At 46.5% G+C, this 19,119-nt stretch overlaps 1 pseudogene; it reads left to right on the forward strand.

Moving 5' to 3' along the window:
- The first annotated feature begins 86 nt into the window (after positions 1-86).
- On the forward strand, positions 87-560 carry LOC102738199 (large ribosomal subunit protein eL28 pseudogene; annotated as a pseudogene).
- The last annotated feature ends 18,559 nt before the right edge of the window (positions 561-19,119 follow it).

The following is a 19,119-nucleotide window of genomic DNA, read 5'->3' on the forward strand; positions in this document are numbered from 1 at the left end:
GTCTCAAATGAATAAATAAAATCTTAAAAAAAAAACTATTAAAAAAAATGGCTCTTTCCGTCTCCGGCTGCCGTAGTGAAGAGGAGCCGCCGCCATGTCCGCCCACCTGCAGTGGATGGTCGTGCGGAACTGCTCCAGCTTCCTGATCAAGAGGAACAAGCAGACCTACAGCACTGAGCCCAACAACCTGAAGGCTCGCAACTCGTTCCGCTACAACGGGCTGATTCACCGCAAGACCGTGGGCGTGGAGCCGGCGGCCGACGGTAAAGGCGTGGTGGTGGTCATGAAGCGGAGATCCGGCCAGCGGAAACCCGCCACCTCCTAGGTTCGAACCACCATCAACAAGAATGCCCGGGCCACCCTCAGCAGCACCCGGCACATGATCCGCAAGAACAAGTACCGCCCAGATCTGCGCACGGCTGCCGTTCGCAGAGCCAGCGCCGTCCTGCGCAGCCAGAAGCCTGTGATGGTGAAGAGGAAGCGGGCCCGCCCCACCAAGAGTTCCTGAGCACCTGCCCCTGCCTCTAAAGCAATAAAGATGTCAACCTCCTCAAAAAAAAAAAAAAGTCAATATTGTAAAGAGGTCAATTGTTCATGAAATGATCTCTATTTTCAGTGTAATTCCAATCAGATACCCAGCAGCTTTTTAAAGAAATTGACAAGGTGATTCTAAAATCTTATGGAAATGCAAAGGCTCAATAAAAGCCAGTGTTGAAGTAGAAAAACCAAACTTGAGGAGCTATAAGCAGGTGTCAAGAATTTTGATAAATTTCAAGTAATTAAGACAGTATGCACACTTGTAAATAGCAATGGGTCAAAGAAGAAATCTCAAAAGAAATATTCTTAAGATTTTGTTTATTTATTTGAGAGAGAGAGAGAGAAAGAAAGAACATGAGTGGGGGGAGGGGCAGAGGGAGAGGGACAAGTAGATTCCTCACTGAGGGCAGAGCCCAATGTGAGACTCAATCCCAGGACCCTGAGATCATGACCTGAGCTGAAGTCAGACACTTAACTGACTGAGCCACCCAGATGTGCCTCCAAAGAAATTTTAAAATACTTTGAATGAAATGAAAATGAAGACACAACTTATCATAATTTGTGGGATAGAGTGAAAGCAGAGCTCAGAAGGAAATAGCACTGAATGCACATATTAGAAAAAAAGAAACATATAAAATCAATAATCTAAGTTTTCACTTTAGGAAGAAAGCTTTTCCCAGAAAACAGGGGAATATCTTTATAACCTTGGAGTAGGCAACATGTAAGGTAACATCTTCACAGGTTCCAGGATTAGGATGTGGACATCTTGGGGAGGCCATTATTCAACCCTCACCATAGTGTCTTTCAATGAACAAAAGTTTTTGTCTGTAATAGGGTTCTCCAGAGAGACAGAACCAATAGGAGATATATCTACATCTTTATGGAAAGAGATTTTTAATAAGGAATTGGTTCATGTGAGATTGACTTATGGAAGATGACAAGTCCCAAGATCTGCAGGGTGAGTTGTCCAGCTGGAGATCCAGAAGAGCCAGGGGTATAGTTCCAGTCTGAAAGCTGGCAGGCTTGAGACTCAGGAAGAGCTGAGGTTTCAATTCAAGTCTGAAGGCAAGAAAAAGCCAACGTCCCAGTGCAGAGGCAATCAAGCAGGAGGAATCCCTTCTTTCTCAAGGGACCATCAGGCTTTTTGTTCTATTCAGGCCTTCAACTGATTGGATGAGGCCCACCCATATTGGGGGGAGCTATCTGCTTTATGCAATCTATCTGATTTAAATGTTAATCTCATCCAGAAACCCCCTCATAGAAATGTGCAGAATAATGTTTGGCCAAATATCTGGGCACCCCATGGTCCAGTCAAGTTCACACATAAGATTAATCATCACAGGTCTACAGTCCATTTTGAGTTAATTTCTGTGTATGATGTGGGGTAAGAAGAATTGAGTTTTTAGTGTTTTGGTTTTTTTTTTTTTCTTTCCAAATGGATATCCAGCCATTCCAGCACCGTGTGTTGAAAATACTCTCCTTTCCCCATTGAAAAACTTGGCACCTTGGTAGAAAAATCAGCTGACTATATATGTCTATGGGTCTACATATGAACTCTCCATTCTATTTCATTCATCAGTATGCCTATCCTTATGCCAGTATTTTATGCTGTAGCTTTTAAGACTTGAAAGATGGTAGCATAACTCTTCCAACTTTGTTCTTTTTCAAAATTGTTTTGGTTTATTATGAGGCTTTGCATTTTCATATAAGTTTTAGAATAAATTGTCAATTTTGATTTTAAGTAAGACTACTGATATTTTGATTGGAATTTCATTAACTCTATAGATTGATCTGGGGGAAAACTGGCATCTTTGAGTTCTTCTTTATGGTAACATCCTGTTAATCTTAGGATCCTTGTTGTTGATGATATTTATAACAAATGATCAAAAAGAAAAAATAGCTATATTTATTGAACTCAGGCTTGTACAGATATTTTCTCTATATAATTTCACTTAACAATCCCAGAAATCCTATGAGACAGGTGTTATGACTCTCATTTTTTAACTTTATAGTTGAGAACCGAGATTCTGAGAGGTAAAGAAACTGGCCTGAAGTTACAATGTTATCAAGTGGCAGAGTTAGGATATGAACCCACAACTTCTTGCCTCCAAAATCCATCCCTTTGCTTCAAAAACACTAAGGCTATTTTACATTATATTCCTCATTCCCTGCCACGTCCTGCCCTGACTTCAACTCCCACCTAACTGACTCCCTAATTAACATTTACTGAGTCCCTACAATGTGTGCCTGGTGCTGGGCTAGGTGATTTACGCACAGTATCTCATCTACTCCCTCAAAGAGATACACAGTCGTACATCTCCCTATGTTCACTTGCATGGAAATATGTACCTTTTCCACAGGAGTCCCCATGACAAGGTGAGGTTCTGCCCACCATCCACGGTGCCCTGAAGGCAGAGACCAGCTAAGAGGGAGCAGCTGGACAGATCTACCTCCCCCACAGCAAGCCCCAGGCCTCTGGTGTTTCAGGAGCTTCTCACTCAGCTCACCTGTCTGCTTGCTCATGGTAGAAGGGGTTACAGATTTCCATCTCAGGGCGTATGATTTGATTCTTTTCTCAGACTCTCGACAAATAAGCAAACTTGCATAAACCAGCCAAGATGAATCGCAGAGGACCCATCTCTAAACATGGGAAACCAGCACTGCTATTTTTAGGTAACCCACTTGCTCTGCTATCTCACCGCTCTGTGGATAGATTCCTTCTGCTGGCACAGGACTCGCTTGGAGGAAGCAGGTTTCTGGTACACTCTTTCCTTCCCAGCCACTCTGGTGTGTCTCCCCATACCACCCTGCGGCATCCCCATGCCCAGGCCCTCAGGTCTCGGCCTGGTTCTCGAAAGTGTGAGATGGAAAGCAGATCACCTCCGATCTCCATTTGTAGCAGGAGCAACACCTTCTGTAGTCTTCACTGTGTTTAATGTCAAAAGGGAAACTGGATTCATGCAGGGTAAAATGGCATCATAGAGGGGGGGCACTATCATCTTTCTGCCATACTTAGCAGGGAATACTGGGGTGTCTGGTGCACTACTAAAAATTACGGAAACATTTAGAGGCAGGCTGGATGCCAGCCAGATAGAGCTGTTCAGGCACTTACTCCTACTCCCTCATTCAGCAAATATTCATGGAATATTCATCATTAGGTCCCTGATACGCTAGGAAGTGCAGGGGACACAAAGATGAGTAACACAGAGTCCTTGGCCTCAAGAAACTCACAAGCTAGTACACAAGCTACAAATAACTACTTTAACAGCAGGAGGAACAACAACAAAGAGCTTTGAGGAAAGAAACAACAGTGAAGAACAGGCCTCAGCAGGCAGGAGGCTTACCCAGAGCAGTGGGGCACCTTGTGGTCCAACTCTGCCTACTAGGAAGGGGTGGAGGGAGGGTGGTGGCTCTGCCCAGGAGAAGGCATGGCCGTGGGCCCTTTCTCGCAGCTGCTGATTCACTGCCCTGTCTCTAATGAAGACAGACGTAAGGAAGAGGGCAAACTCCACACAGGCACAATGTAGATGGCTTGGTGGTGTCGCCACTGGAATGGGTTGTCCAACCCTCATTTGCAGTCTCTAAGATAGGGAACTAGGTGACGTCCTCAGTCTCAGATCTCAGGAAAAATGGTGGTACCCCTCCTGCAGAATAGTTCAAGTTCCTGCATGTGATGTACTGAAGAATATGCCTTGAGAACTTCAGGGCAGAATTAGGGAACTTAGGCAAAGGAACACAAAAGAAGACAATATATATTGTCCAATGTGCATTATCCATTGAGCAGTGGTCAAGGGCAGGCAGGACTGGAGTCAGGCTAATCTTGGGTTCAAAACTCAGCTTTACCACTTTTTATTTGCTGTATAACTATGGGCAAGTTATTAAACCCTCTGGGCCCCAATCTTCTCATCTATAAGAAAGGGCTAAAATACCTTCCCCAAAGTTATGAGAATCGGTGAGGCAAATATATGTTAATCTCCTCATCCCCTTCTCACTCTTGTGCAGTGAATGAATGTGTGCAGTGTCACTGACAGGTAGGAAACATTCAAAAAGTGGCTCTTGTCATTAATACCACCACCCAAAGTCCTACCCCACCGACGCCAGTCCCGCCCAGGGCTTACCTGTGACTAGCCACACTGTGCATGTTTTCAGAGCAGTGGTAGACAGCCATGGAAAACAAGCACTAAGCGCAGGTCTCGGCCATAGGCTATCTGCTAATCAGCACGTTGCTCCTCTTGTGTCCTCTCCCCCTTGGACTCTGGACCCAGGTCTCCTTCTGAATTCCAGCCAACGATTTTCTACAATGAGCAGGAAGGATCTTGGCCTGTACCTCTCTCTCCATCTCTGTTCCTCTCCCCTCCTCCCTGCTTTATTTTGGCCCAGGAACGTGTCCCCAGCATGTCAACAGCAGTGGGAAGTAACCTAATTAGTAGTTATTTGATAGACTGCCCACCCTCATGTCCCACTGGCAATCCAGCAGCCTTTTTCTGCAGACAGGAAAATATTTCCTTGCTAATTAATCTGAGCACAGGGATTTGAGCTTGGACCAAGGCAGGGAAATCCATCTCCACAAGTCTTGTTCAATTGCATCTGTTTCCCTGCAATCATTTCCTTCCCCCTGACTCCCCCTGCTCCAACCCACCCCTCTCGCATCTCATCTTCTACCTTTATTAAGGCTGGTTACCCTGATGACTTTCTCGCATGCCCCTGGTGGCCCCTCTCATGAAGAGGCTGTTCTCTGAGGACGTGCTTTGGGTTGATTTTCCTCTAGCACCAGGTGCTGCCCAACGATAGGCGAGTTCACGCCCCTAAGCTCAGGGTGGAAGAGACACCAGTGGCCCTGTCTGTTCTGCTCCCAGGCCCCATCAGAATAGCACACACCTCACTGCAGTGCCCCCTGCCCCCGCAATCCACACTCCCAAACAAATACAGACATCTCACTGTCATTTTAAATAAGGTTCAGCTTCTGTCCCTGGGCCCTGCCCTGGTCCTCTGTAGAATTGTCTATTTGCATCCGAAGAGGTTCCTAAGAAAGGGGCAACCACACACATCATTTCACACGTGTTTTCTCCCTAGTAGCTTCTGCCCTGTCTGCTTATTTCTCCAGAATGCACACTGGACAAGGGCAGTGGGAAGGGGGACTTGGTATTGATGGGTGTCTGTGAAGGGAGGGAGGGTCATCTACAATGAGATGGTGATGAATTCATTTCTGTTGGATAAGCTTGGGATCAATGGAAAGAAAGCTGTCTTTGCCCAATATTAACTTATCAGACAAACACAAAGTTTTCATGTGTGTGTGTGTGTGTGTGTGTTGTAATGTAGCAGATGACCAATTGTTTTTGTCTGCTCAGCATACCCTTTTCCTGGTAACTTCACTCCAGTTTTGCATTGGAGAGCTGTCCCACGCCCATTTCTTGTGGCCTTGGGACTGTCAGTAACAAGACTTAAGCTAGGCCAACAGGATGCTCTCTCCGTGGTGCTGAGTCTTGAACCAGGTGCCCCAAAGGCTAGCGGCCCTAGCTCTTGGCCTCTCTGAGGCTTGGCACTTCCTGCAAGCTCCTCCATCCTTCCAGTACATTCCAGTTTTGCTTAGGTTTGTTTGGTCAGTTTCTATGGTTTGCAACCAGACAACTATGGAGATGATGACTACAAAACCTGGACAGTCTAAACCTCCCTTCCCCCTCTTATTTCCTAACAGCAGGTTGGTGGGAATGTTCTTTATTCAGAGGTTGGGTGATTTTAGAAGGAAATTATGAAATAGGAGGCTGAAGGTTAACATTCCTCTTCCCTTGTCGTGTCCCTGAGTCTCTTTCTTCTCAGACTGTTTCTCAGAAACTTTCTCCACCTCCCTTGGGAACCATATCCCACACAGGAGAGGCTCTCTCTCTCCTGGCTCCAACCTTCCTGTCCCTGTGCAATGTCCCCTGGGTCTGAGCCTGTCATTCTGGAGTAGTAGACCAAACCCTGACAAGATGGTCAGGATGGACTTGAATCCACCTAAGTGCAATCCACCCAAACTGGGAGGACAAAGGGACTCTGGGCCCTGTGGTGGATGCAGGTGCCTCTGGGTAAAACCCCTCTTCAGTAGCTAAATCAGCATAAGCTACAGGAAAGGTGGATGCTTCATCTACTGGCCCGTTAAAGTAGACACATACATAGTTCCCCCAAAAGATGAATTTGGGGGGATAACACAGTCTAAACCCAACTTGAAAAGAGCAATGTTTTCTCAGTTATGAAGGCATCTTTCCCTTCCTTCAGATGGTGCTTCCTAGTATCTGAACGAAGTATTTGTTCTCCTTCTTGCTCCATGTGGGTCCCACCTATCCAGCAAATGCACTATCCTAGCCTTCACATTGGTTTTCCTTGTTCTCAAGGATGAGTTCCGGACAAAGTTCTAAAGGTTCCACAGTCTCCCTCTGGGAGACTTTGCCAATTCTTCCAGAGCTGAAAGAAGACTTCATTAAAAGGGAAGAATAATTTCATAATAACAAATTTATGTTATCCCTACTTCCAGGAGAGAGACTGCAGAATTTCACTATTTAAAGAGTGCGCTATTTAATCCAGATTAGTTCCTCTTATTTCCAGTGTTAGTGAGCTAAAATCTGGATCACTTTCCTGTTGTGGACAAAGTCCTGCCAACTCTCGAGGCAGGGCCATCTTCTATATCATATGAGGCTTCCTTGACTTGGAAGCATTTCCTGAGGACACCGTCAGAGATTATTTTCACCTGCTCAGGGCCCACGACTCCCCTGATGACATTGCCTTCCCTGGCTACCAGCTACTTAAAGAATAAAGCTCCTCTAGACCTAAAGAACACATAGTTCCCATTGTTCTCTTGGACAGGGACTCCTAAAGGGGAAGAGACCTTTTCCAGGGGGTGTTTGTAAATCTCTTTTCACCAAGTCATTATTTTAATCTCTGTTTCAATCTATGTCTGAGGTGACATGAGAAAGCCGTGTAAGCTCACTTGATGACCTAAGAACCTGAGTGGCTCACCCCTCGGGTGCCATGTAGCAAAGAGGTCAAGAGCACATGCTCCAGAGTCTAGCCGCCTAGGTCCAAATCCTGGCTCAGCTATTACTTGCTCATGGGTTAGCTATTGCTGTATAACCAATAATCCCCACACTCAGCACTTTAAACAACACTTATTATCTCACAGTTGCATGGGTCTGGGACCCACCGAGCTGGGTCCTCTGGCTCAGCATCACTCAAAAAGCTACAGGCAAGGTGTCCAAGCAGCTGTAGCAGTCATCTCGAGTCTCCACTGGGGGTGAGTCACCTCCCAACTCACATCGTTTTTGGCAGGTTTCAGTCCCTTGTGGGCTGTTGGCCAGAGGCCACCCTAAGTCCCTGAGGCTTCTCCATTGGGCAACTCACCATGGGGCAGCTTGCTTCATCAGAGCAAGTGACCCAAGAAGAGTTGGGAAGAGAGGGGATGGAGGGAGGGAGCATGACAAAGGCCACAGTCTTCTGTGACCGAATTTCTAAAGCGTCTTCCCCTCACTCTTTTCATATTCTGTTCATCAGAAGCAAGTCACTAGACCCAGCCCACGCCCAAGGATGCCCAGGGGTATGAACGCCGGAGGTAGAGATCAGTGCGGGCATCTTAGAGGCTGCCTACCCAACCTGTCATTTGACTTTGGCAAGTTACCCAACCTCTCAGGGCTTCAGTCTCTCCATCTGTAAAATGTCGATAATTAATAGCTCCTAGCCTCCGGAGATATTGTGTGGATGAAGTATATGAATGCAGGTAAAGAACTCAGAATAGTGTCTGGGAAGAGTATGTGCTCAATACATGCCAGCAGCAGGAGGACGGGGCAAGTAACAGAATGGGTTTGAGATCCTAGTGTGCACCCAACAAACTAGGCTCCTACCTGTTCTGCTGCAGCTGCAGATGACCTTCCAGTAGCCACAGAGCGGGAGGTAGGTGGGTGCGGTTGATAGGTCATAAGGATGAGGATGTTGGGACGGTGTGGGGGGGGTAGATAAAAGGGGGAGGAACCTGGCAAGCTGGGCTATTCCTGGAGCCCAGATCTTTGCCTCCTACATGGGCCCAGTGTTCAGGTTTATCTTACTGGCGGCATCTATGTATTGTGAGCCTTTCCTAGGTACTAGGAACTGTGAGAAGTGCCCTGCAGACACCATCTCATTTAATCTTCATGACATCCCTGTCAAGCAGGTACTATTACTACCCTCAATTTATAGACCATGTATACTCCTGTGGGGAGGATTGTAAATTAGGGATTTAGAGATTGAACATTGAAGCTCAGAGAGGTTAAGAAACTTGCCTGGGGTTGCACAGCTCCGAAGTGGCACAGTGAGGAGTCAAATTGAGGTCTGTCTGGCTCAAAGCCTGTATCCACTGCAAGGACAGGCAGGGGCCAGAAGAGAACAGAGAACACACTCACAGCATCTCCATTCTCTCCTGCTTTGAATCCCATGGCCTGGCCTCCTCAGTGTGACAAGAAGGTTCTCTGGCCTCTCTGGATCTGCACATGCTCTATCCAGCCTCCTCTCTTCCACCCCTGCAACCCAAATGTAGCCCTTACTAGGGTCGAGCTCCAGATAACCTGCCTCAGCCCCCTCAACCCCTCATACCACCTGTCTTAACAGCAATCTCAGCATCACTATGAAAACGCTATTCTGCTCCTTTAGATTTCTTGCGGTGGGCACAATCTGACTCCACACTCTTTCCAAAGTCACCTTTCTTCTCCACCCTCACATTAAACCTTTCTTGAGATTATATTCATCTATCTTGAGCTCATGAGCTGGCCTTGCTGACCCCTAATCCTTTGAACATCACTGAGACCTTCCCTCCCACCGACCACTAGGTCTAGACCCCTTAGCACACACACCCCCACAACACACCAACAGGATGCTGGGTGCCCTGACAAGTGGCCCTCCTGGAGGAGAGGAGAATTTTCTCTGCCCCATCACCAAGATGGAAGAGAAGGCCAAAGGCCCAGAGAAGGGACAAGAGAATGATGGAGACCTCGGTATAGACAGGAGGGGAGAGACTGTGCTCCAGGGGGGCTATAAATTCCCTTCTAATTCCAAATAATTCCGATTACACGGATGAGTAGTTTTCAATCAGGAAGATAATCTCAGAGATAGATGGCGGGATAATTGTTCGTAGCGCCGACGTAAATATTGTGTCGTTTCTATTAATCTCCGCGAATCGGCTGTCAGAGGTGTCACTCATTCATCACAACAAATTAAAAATAAAATTTTAAGAGGGAAAGTCACGCCTGGGGGTGGGGTGGAAGAGGCTGGAGTCGCTTCGGGAACTGTGAATAAGAGGTGGACGTGTAGCCAGCAAGCTGTTGCCGGAAATAAATTTGGCTTACCTATTTAATATATTTATTTATGAAAGCAAATGGTAACAAGGGCTGTAGATCTCTATTAACCTCCCTATAGGGTGTGCACATATGTGAGCATGGGTGTGCATGCACATGCACCAGGGGCGGGAGGGGGGGAAGAGGGCGTCCTGTTAACACCGCCCTGAAGTGAGACCAGTCTTCAGACCCATCTGGACCAGAGCATGTACATCCTAGACGCAGGTCACCCGAGTTCTGCACACCCTGGCCTCACCTAGCCAATAAGGGGCGGTGGGACAGGGGGAGATCTGGGCAGATCTGACCCCCATTCATAGCAGAGATCAACATGGAGAGAAGCAGTAACTGGCCCGCGGTGGTGTTCCTGAAATTGGCTAGGGATGTTCTGCAATGCTGTGGTCTTGCAGGGTTACTCAGAGACCCAGAGGCATAAATCCCGAGTAAAGACTCTTTGGAGATATACCCGAGAGGTAAGAGCTCATTCTTTTGTTCCTCTCTTATTTAGATTCCTCGAAGTATGGGGTCCCTCCCGAGAAGGCACACTATTCCCAGAACCTTCCCCTCTCCACCATACCCCCTCCATGCCTAAACATCATGGCTGCAGATATATTTAGACACCAGTGGAATTTTGCCCCTGCAATGAGGCATAGTCTCCAGCATCATCATGAAATGATCAGCTCTATTCTTCCTATATGTACTTATTTATAATGATTATACACCCACCCGTACTTCCAAAATGGATTTGAGAACACTTACCAAAATGCATACAATGCCAGTGTGTAAGTTCCTTGGGAGCAAGTCCACAGGCCCAACCCCAAGCCTATTGTCTGGCACACAAAATGCATTCAGTATACCCATGTTTGTTGAATTACTGAGTCAGGAGATGAGCAGATGGAAATCAGGGTGAAATTAACATAAAGAGGCAGAGTAAAGTCTGGAATAAATTCAGTGCCCAGAAATATATACCAGAATATCACACACAACTGTTTGAGCTGGGTAGAAAATCTGGAGTTAAGTTTCCTAGAGACTAAGCAAAGAAGGGAAGTCCCTTCATTACAAAATTCACAGTGCTCCTAAGATAGTGTTCCTCAGCTGTTCAATAGAAGCACAACAAAGGTTTGAAAGGAATTTCTCCTGAGGCCCATCAAGAGGGCACCGAGCAATAAAGGAACCATCAAGCTCGTGTGGGTCTTTTCTCTTGGTTTCGTGGGTTCCCTCAGAGGGAACGCTTCCACTCTCCAGCTTGGGTTGTATGAAATCTGACTGCTGGAGACCTGGGAGCCAAATGGGGAAGGGGCAGAGGGGATTAACTGTCAGTGTGCACACCTGCCCCAATCCTCCTGCTGTCCACACCTGGGCTCCCTGCTCCAGACACGTGAGTTCAGAGCCTTTCTGGCTCAGCTTCCCTAGAAAATAAATCCCTCTTCTCTCTCTGGGGTGGGGGAGAGAAATCCCTTGTCTAACCAGTCCTCTGTTTTTAGTACCATCTATCTTCTCATTTTCAAAATACCTGGTGCCTCTAACACTTAAAGCTCTTCTGGGGCTCTGCGTAAGCTGTCCCTGGGTTCCCCTCTTGAACCTGCCTCGACCACCACTCTGGGTTCCCTGAAGTGGTCAGTACCCACTGTTCATTTGTTTTCCCACTTCCAATATTTAATTACTAGCATGTCCTCCTCATTCTCGTTACCCTTATGGACCCACGCCTCTTGAAAATCTATTTACTGCCCATTTAGCTGGGTTTGGGGAAGGAATGGTAATAAAGGTATGTTTCTGTTTGCTATACTTAATCCTGGGTCTCAACAGCCTTCTTATAATAAATATGCTTGTGTTTTTCCTACAGCCAATGTGACAGACAGAGCTGTGCGTTCGCCAGCCTGACTTCTCTTCTTAGGCACTCACGGAGACTAGACCTCCCAGTCCCCCTTGTCGTTTGGGATCAAGCGGCTGAATTTTCAGGAATGGGGATGTAAGGTCAGTGAAATTCTGCTCACTTGTTCCCTTCCTCCCGGCCCCTTCATCCTCAAGAAGGAAAGAAGTCAGAGATAGCTGGGGGGCCAGGCAGAAGCAGCCGGGATCCCCGAGCCTGTTTTGGAGGGGAACCACCTGACCCACATCAGACTGTGAGGTAAACGCAAAGTCAAGCTTTACCGTGTTAAACTCCTAAGAATTTAGGGTTTATTTGTTGTTGCATCATGGCCTGGGATATCCTGACTAATACAACTGCTTTTTATAGCATATGGTAGTGAAAGCCACGGGCATATTCCCAAGAGATGGTTGTACTGGGGAGGGGGGTGTGCGAAGCCATCCAGTCGAAGTACACAGCTCTTGGGTAGTTCTGGCTTGACCCAGGGGTGCAGTGTGGAATATCTGGAGAAACTATCAGACTATAAATGCTCCAGACAGTTCTCCATGAGACTTATATTTTGAAATAAAAATTCTCACAGGAATTGGCCAGTTAAATCTTTGAGGTTATATTCCTTATCAAGAATTTGTAATACAGATATTGCGCTTCTAGTTAAGTGTTGAAACATATTATGCTTTGAAAATGAGCCAGACGGGAGGTGGGATTAACATCCTCTTATGAAAGTGAAGTTGCTAAACCAGTACTCATGCTTGAACAGAAGGCCAGCTTTGGGGCTTTTGGAAAACAACAGACTAAGGGAACCCATCAGACAGAGCCAAAGTGTTCTTCACACGACAGTTTTAGCATTCCTCCAAGACCTGCACAGGGAGGGAGAGCCCCAAAACGGATGGTCACACTGGACATCTGTGTTTTATCTGTCCATCGGCTATTCCTGCTTCCTCTGGCAAGAATCACTTAAGCTGCTTCTGAGGACCTCCTCCCCTCTTGCTACCAGTGTGGGTTATGTGGGCGTTGACCCCGCCTACCCACGGACATGTGACCCAGGTCTGGCCAATCAGCATGGCAGGTTCTCTAGACAGTGGTTGGTTCAGGATGAGCATGAGATCTCAGTACACTTGAGGAGAGTAAACCCGGGGGATTTTGCTGAAACCATTGGGAAAGAACTGTTGTTTCCCTGGGGTTGTTAAGCTGAATGAACATGAGCCTGGGGTTGCTGAAAACCCTGTTGTCATCACTAGGTGAGCAGTTTTCTGGGACTGAAACTAACCCAGAGGAAAAGAGGGCCAAGAGAGAGAGGGGTCAGAATCACCGCACTTGAGACCCTAGATTCAGACAAACTTAAAGCCCTTTCTGTCTCTAGATCTGTGTGTCTTGCCTTCCTTCCTTCTTTTCTTTTCCTTTCTTTTTGCCTTGGCCACTCTGGGTTGTGTTTTTGCACTTGCAGTGAGAAGGGTCTTGACCCAGGAAGATTTTTCAGCCATCCGTGGCTCCTAGTAAACTCCAAAGACATTCCTGGATTCATAAATAAAGATGAAGAACTGGCATAGGAAGGAGCACTAGACACCACTTGAACCCCAAAGATTGCCCTCACTACCCCTTCAGCGTAATTCACTCCCCTTGCTGTTAATATTAATAGAAGACCTGCATCTCCATTATGCTTCTGGCTGGGGTGAGTTTGTTTTTGTTTTTAGCCAGACTCCTTGGCATTCAGAGAAACATTCGGAAATGTATATGGAGGCAGACCATTACAAAAAAATCTGTGTGGTACAGGGAGAGGCCACATCTCACAAACCCTTAAACCCTGTAATTTCACTGCTATCCATGAGTCTTGGTATCTGTCTCTTTTTATAAGTCAAATCACTTCTTTAGGGGCACCTGGGTGGCTCAGTCGTTAAGCGTCTGCCTTCGGCTCAGGTCATGATCCCAGGGTCCTGGGATCGAGCCCCGCGTCGGGCTCCCTGCTCAGCGGGAAGCCTGCTTCTCCCTCTCCCGCTCCCCCTGCTTGTGTTCCCTCTCTCGCTGTGTCTTTCTCTGTCAAATAAATAAATAAAAATCTTAAAAAAAAAAAAAGTCAAATCACTTCTTTAAAAAAACAAAAACAGAAGTTGTAGCAATAGCTGCTCTTATTTATTGAGTGCTCACTATGAATCAGGCCCTTAACTTTCACAATGGGCCTGTGAAGTAGATCTCATTATACCAATTTTACGGATGGGGATACTCTGTAGTTAAGTAACTTGCCCCAGGTCTGTAGCTAGTGAGTGGCATAATTAGGATTTTAAAAGCTGTTTCTGAAGTATAATTTACATATCGTAAGATTTACCCATTTTAAATGTACAATCCAGTGATTTCTAGTAAGTTACAAGTTGTGCAACTCTCCCCACCTAGTTTTAGAACATTTCCACCCCCCTAAAAAGATCACCTTTGTGCCCATTTGCAGTCACTCCCTGTCCCAGCCCTTACCCTTTATCCCCAGCCCCAGGCAACCACTCATGTGCTTTCTGTATCTAGAGATTTGCCTTTTCTGGACCTTTGATATAAATGGAATCATACAGCATGCGAACTTTTGCGTTCTGGCTTCTTTTGCTTAGCAGAAAGGCTGTCCATGTTGTAGCATGCATCAGCACTTTGTTCCTGTTTATGGTTGAATCGTAGTCTACTGTATGGATCTATCAGATTGTATGTATCCATTCATCAGTTGATGGACTTTCGGATTATGACTGCTCTTGGGCTGTTATGAATAATGCTTTTAAGGATACTTGCATACGTGTCCTTGTGTGGACAAATGTTTTCATTTCTCTGGGGTAGATCGATACCTAGGAGTGGAACTGCTGGATTTTATTTTGCACTTGAGTCTAGGTCTGTCTTACCCCAAAGCTTTAACTTACTACCCTATCTCATTTTGTTCTTCCCTTAAAATCAGTCTCTGGCAACTCAAACCCTTAACCAGGACGTTCCCCTCCACTTATCACCCTTCTCCTATGCAGAGAAATCTGATTTCCACTGGGTGAGACACTGAGAAGGCGTGCTCTGATGAGAGCTGCGTGGAAGAAAGCCCCCTCTTCAAAAGCATGGGCAGAGGGAAGTGCTGTGGCTGACCCCAGCTGCGACCCCAGCCGCCTTCATCCTCAAGGGCAGAGGGCTGTATCACACCCCTGGGATGTTTCAGCACAGCTGCCTTTGTCCTCAGGCCACACCTGACCTCCGTCCCTGGTCAGCAGGCAGAGTGATGACCAGGTCCTCTCTCCACCTGCTTCTTCCATGCCTTCCAAATGGAAGTGACACTTGGAGCCTGGGGAGTGGGGTGAGGGTGGAGGGAGGAATGGAGGGCTGACAGACACCTGCTGTCAAGGACTGTCAGAACACTACTGATAATAGCTTTGCTCCCCCTCCCCCACCCCGGGTCAGGTTCAGGATTAACACTGCTGCTTTCTGCATGTGGTGACCAGCTCTCAATGGAGTCTTTGAGGAGCAGCCCAGTGTTTGTCATCATGGTGTCTGGCCTGCCGGGATGACCCAGGGGCCGTAAGCATGGGGATATGTGGGAGAGAACAGCATGGATGTTGGGTGGCGGAGGCTACAGAAGAGAATGCTTTGTCTTCCCCACTAGACTGTAAGTTTCTTGAGAACAAAGATTGCTTGCCATACCCATGGTAAGTGGCATATAGCGGATGCTCAGTAAGTATTTGTGGGATGAAGGAATGGGTGAAGGAATGAATGATTATTTGGATAGCTTCCGCAGAAGCAAGTTCCTGGAAGTTCAACAGCGGAGGCAGTTACTAACCAAATAATCACCGTCACTCTCCAGCTGGTTGGGGGTGTCCCAGCCCTGGGACGGGGTGTCTCTTCAGAACACACAAGATATGGGAGGCATGGGGTGGAAGGATAAGCCACTTCTGTTTACAGCCTCTATGACGAAAGTAAGAGTGCAGCCTGCGGCATCATCAAAGTCCAGGCCTCTCTGTGGCACTTCCGGGGCTGTTTGCTTAGAGAAAAGAGCCTTGGGGGCTTGAGTACCTATCGGCTCTCACCCTTCCTCCCTCCCCCATCTTCCATCTCTCCTTGACAAGCAGCAGCTGGGCCTTCCGGGTAGGAGAGGCCATCAGTGGTGGGGAGGGCTCCATGCTCTCTCCCGCCACCAGGGGAGATCTGCCTTGAAAACCTGTGTCGAGGGCCACTAGGATATGTTAATGACCATGAAAAGTCATCAAAAGGCAGAGGTGATGAAGGTGTCTTCTCTTCTGGCTGATGTGGCAGTTTAGAATATCCTTTCCTCCCACTATTTCCAGATCTAAACCGTGGGGCAGTGTTCTAAGACTTCCTTCAGAATTTCTAGTCACATATCACTCCACATAAATCAGACCATACTGCAATTTACATGGCTTCTCTGAGCCTCAGTTTCCTTATATGTATAATGGGAATAATAATAATACTTATTATTCCCAGTTGTGGAGGGGGTAAACAAGCTGACATGGGTGAAGTGCCAGGCACAATGGCCAACTATTATTAGCCTCTTCTTTTCCCTGCTCCACAAGGCTGGCTTTCTTTCTCTAGGAACTGAAACCATGAAGCTCACCCTACCCTTATCCTCCTACCCCACCACATTGTCACCCCAGCATAGAATGTATAATACATTCTCCTTGGCATCTGTGCCCCTCCAAAAACTTAGTCATCTTGCAACCTTCTAGATGCAAGACTCCACCCTGTCCCATGATTAATATCAGGTGGCTTGCAACGGTGATGCTCATGACTCCTTGACGCTAAAGCTGTAAATCAAAGCCTCAACTCTCCCCAAGAGCATCCTCCTATCAGCCTTGATCACCACCATGATCATTACTATTTTCACAGCTTCTCAGGCACATTTCTCTCTGCTATGCTAACAGTCATTAATGTGAGGAATAAATCTTCTAGAAGTCAGCAGGCAGCTCTCCAAGAACTCAAACGGTATCTTTTCAGGTGATTCTGCCTTTAAAAAAAAAATAACAATGAATGAATATGTTTTCCAAAAATGAAAGTGAAAAGACTGAGGCTTTGTGTCCTGCTCTGTCTGAGGGTCATTATCCCTCTATCAACTTAAGAGAACGCTTGGCTTAATGGGATCCTGCATTTTTAAGGCTTGGTTTACCAAGTGATGATGACTTCTGGCAATAAATCAGAACATCTTTCATTCCTCAAAATATACCTAAGTAGTGGATTCATCATTTTGTTGGCTGTCCAGCATATAATCCCCCTACCTGTTACCATCCCAGTGTGGAAAGTCCCCATTGGGTACCTTCTTGGGAGCATCTGCCCATCATTTACAGGGAATCCCCCATGGGGTACCTTCTTAGGAAAGAGAGCCCCTGCCCATCACAATGGAGAATCCCCCATAGGGTGACATCTTGGGGGTAGGGAGCACCTATGGGGATTTCCCAGGGGGTGATATCTTCAGGGTAGTGGGTGCCTGCCCATTATTAAGGAAGCTGGAGTTCAATTCTGACTCTTTCAGTCCATCTCCAACAGTGGGCAAGAATGTGAGTCTGAACTGGCCAATCAGATACGCTTTCCCGGAGCAAGTAAGACAAAGATGTAGGACAGCTGGAGGCCACATTTATCTCAGCAAAAACACTGCAGGGCACAGACAAGCCGGTTCCTGCTTAGGTGGCTCTGGTTGAAGTTCCTGCTGTTCAATCCTCAAAACAGCCCCCTGCCCCTGGTTCCTGACATTCCCAAGCCTGGCTCTCCCCTCTCCTAATAAATTTGTGAGCCCTCAGTGTCCCTTTAGAAAATTCCCCTTTATCTATAAGAGAGCCAGAGCCAATTTCTATTGCTTGCAACCAAGAATCCTGCCTGATACAATTTGCATTATAATAGCTACCATGTATTTAGTGCTTTCTGAATGTGGAACATTGTACAGCTCGTGGTATGACTACAACTGCCTTTGTATGAATGACAAGGAGACATCCTATGTGGGCTGGAAAAATTTGAAAAACTTTCCCCCTCTGGCAGATAAATTGTAAAAGATGCCCCTTCCTCTCTGCTGACACAGCTGCACATGGAAGCCACGGGGCTCAGCAGCAGAGCATGTGGTGGGTCCTTTGGGCAAGAGCAACCTCCACAAGGTGTACCTGGCAGCGTTGATGCAATTCCTATAACTACTCTTCAGAACAGGTGTTTTCCACTGTTTCTAGGAAACCAAGGCCCAGAGACATTAAGTAACTTACTCATTTTGCTCAGCTAGCGAATAGCAGAGCCAGAAGACAGACCAAATCTGCCTGACTCCAGAACTTTCCAATGACACAGCGCTGCCTTCCTATGGCAAGAATAGCCGACACATGGAGATGGGCCTAGCTACTGGGGTTAAAGAACCAAGAATGGACAGAGAGTGAAGCCAAGGAAAGATGATTTTAGGGTGAGAGCAGGCCCTTCCAGTCAGTGGCACCTGCTGACCAGAGTCCACAGGCATTTGTTCAAGGCTGTCTGATCAGCATGGGAGTGGGGGTTGGTCATAAATACACTGTACCTACTGAAGTTCATCGGATAAGACAGCAAAGCCATGAGCACATGAGATTCCATCTCTCTGCTGCTTCTCTTTCCAATATAAGCTAGAGTAAAGAAAGGTACATAAAATACAACTTCCCTATGACCCAGCAATTCTACTCTTAGATTACCCAAGAGAAATAAAAATGTATGTCTATAAAAATATTTCAACATAAATGTTCATAGCAGTTTTACTCATCATAACCCCAAACCAAAAACAACCCAGATATCTACCAACTAAAATTGGATAAACAAATTATGGTATATCCATACCGTGGAATTTTATTTGGCAAGCAAAATAATAATAAACATAATAAATAAAATAATAATAAACATAATAAAATTAAATTAAAAAAAAAAGCAAAAACAAGAAACAAAAGGAACAAGCTACTGATATGGGCAACAAGTTGGATGAACCCCATAAACATGAGGTGAGAGATAGCAGCCAGATACTAGAGACTACATACGGTGTGATTCCATGTAAGTGAAATCCAAGACCAGGCCAGACTAACGTATGGTGAAGGAAGTCAGAACACTGGTTGTCTATGGTGGGGTGGGGCCAGGGGACTGACTGGAAAGGGGGACAAGAGAACTTTCTGGGGTGATGGAAATATTCCATACCTTGTTCGGGGTGGCAATTTCATAGGTGTACCCCTTGTCATAATCCGTGGAACTGAACTGATCTGTGCATTTTATCATGTGTGCATTATAACTGAATTGTTATTTTTGGTGTCAGTTTAAAAAAAAAGAAGAGAAGTCCAGGAGCTGCTCTTCTCTGGGGCTTAGAATGCCACGTGTCTCCCCTCCCCCACAGGTGTGGCAGACCTACAGGTGACACCTGGCACTCCCCAGACCTGCTCTCCACCCTCA

Source organism: Leptonychotes weddellii, chromosome 9 (genome assembly GCF_054177405.1).
Source record: "Leptonychotes weddellii isolate Sample4059 chromosome 9, ASM5417740v2, whole genome shotgun sequence".
NCBI lineage: Eukaryota > Metazoa > Chordata > Mammalia > Carnivora > Phocidae > Leptonychotes > Leptonychotes weddellii.